This window comes from Armigeres subalbatus, chromosome 1 (assembly GCF_024139115.2).
Source record: "Armigeres subalbatus isolate Guangzhou_Male chromosome 1, GZ_Asu_2, whole genome shotgun sequence".
NCBI lineage: Eukaryota > Metazoa > Arthropoda > Insecta > Diptera > Culicidae > Armigeres > Armigeres subalbatus.
Window position 1 is genome coordinate 243,397,815 of NC_085139.1, and position 1,815 is coordinate 243,399,629.

A 1,815-nucleotide genomic window follows, 5' to 3' on the forward strand; every position below is an offset into this window, starting at 1 on the left:
TCAAATCAAACAAAAATTATTCAAAGTTTTGCTCTTGTGGAGTTGCTTGCAAAGTTTACACTCAGTTAAATAAGTGATCCAGAATTTCGACGCAAAACATCGCCAGCATGAAAGAATGTAAGTCATTCATTGAATTCAAATTAGTTTCAATCCAGTACTGATTCCAGTGTTAATCCAAATGCCATTCTCACCAACTTCGAGGTTATGGCGACGTTGAAAACATGAAAAGCAGCAAGAAAAAGCACGGACTTCGAATTTGGCCACCATCACGTACGAAACGCTACAGTATCTCGAGGATACCTCATGCAAAAGACAAAGCGCGGAATCAGTGGTGCTTTCTGAAGGATGTGAAGCATTCAACCTGACCAGAACGAGGTTGAGATGATCAACGATCCGCCCGGATCGGCGCTATTCAAATTGATCGAGGATTCCGGAACGACAGCCGATGAGCAGGTTAATCATTTCTCGAGTGCACGGCTAAGTTCGGATAGGAGCTGGTCAGCGGATGGGGATCAGTAACATTCATCCGATCAATCGTTTCTTATATTAAGAAATTAGTTTGAATATTTTTATATGCATTACTTGAGAATAAATTAATCCCGGCAATTGTAGTTTGCTTCATTCGCCTACCGCTTCTGATCGCCCAGATCTTCAATAAAATCTTCATCAATTTCGCCCTTTTGAATCACATCAAACAGGTCGTCCTTGACGTCGCCCTGAATCACGATTTCATCTCTCCGTCACCGACAACGAACGACAAACTTGGTTCCGAAAACTTGGCCGCCACTTTCAGGTCAACGTCAAATGTGGCCATTCCGGTGACCACCGTTACGATTTCTTCTTACCGCGAGCCGACCGAAACGCAAATCTTCTTTGGTCTCATCCTTAGCTTTCTTTGTTTCATCATTCCTTTCCGCACGCTTCGGCGCTTTTGTCCCTCTTCGCCGCGGCATTCTTTCGCCATCGACTGCCCTCTGGGGCGCCTGATGTCGCTACATTTCCACCGACGCTGCGTTTTCATCTTTCGAATTCCGACGGAAGGTTCCTCTCTAGCCACTGTTTGCACTTCTCGTAGTCCGGATAGTATTCGCAGTACTCGAGGGGCATCGAGCAGTGTCCGCATACTGCACCGACAAGGTGTAATTCCATCCTTGGGGCCGATTTGAAGCTTGGCAGGAATTTCACTGACCATTCTAGGAAGAAAAAGAATTCATTTGAAGTCTCATGATTATAGAAAGTATGTTGTAATATTTACATATAACAAACTTGTATTCCTTAAAATGTGAATTTACGATTATTCTTTATTGGATTCGCGACACAGCGGAGAAAGACCTGACGTTTACTTACAGCGAAAATTGAAAATGATGTTTCATCATCATCGCCAATCATCGAAATCAAACATCAAATCCTACTACAATTTGAAGCAAAGTGAGAGCGGTCCATCTGACGAATAGCAATAAACAGAGACGTACACGATTAGAAAAAGTACCTAGTTTTAGAAACTTTCACCTCAAAACGGGGATTTAGTGCGAACCCATCATGTCACAACGTCATCATCACACAACGTCAGCGCGGTCTCCATGCATGCATGCTCAGCGGAGAGAGCTGTCGGTGTGGTGGGTCTGCGAATATGCATGAAATACAGTATCCCCTGCTATCCAGACCTCGCTAGTCCGACGACTCGTTGGTCCGGATCTCGCTAATTCATTTTCCGGATTAAAAGTATCAACCCATTTAAACATCTGCTGTCGTTTCAAATTTGTGCTGGATTTGTTTTGGTTCTTTTGTATGGATTTGCGCATTCGGATTAACGAG

At 43.7% G+C, this 1,815-nt stretch overlaps 1 pseudogene; it reads right to left on the reverse strand.

Annotated features, from left to right (window-relative positions):
* Positions 1-626: 626 nt before the first annotated feature.
* LOC134212235 (density-regulated protein homolog) lies at positions 627-1,192 on the reverse strand (annotated as a pseudogene).
* Between the last annotated feature and the right edge of the window lie 623 nt (positions 1,193-1,815).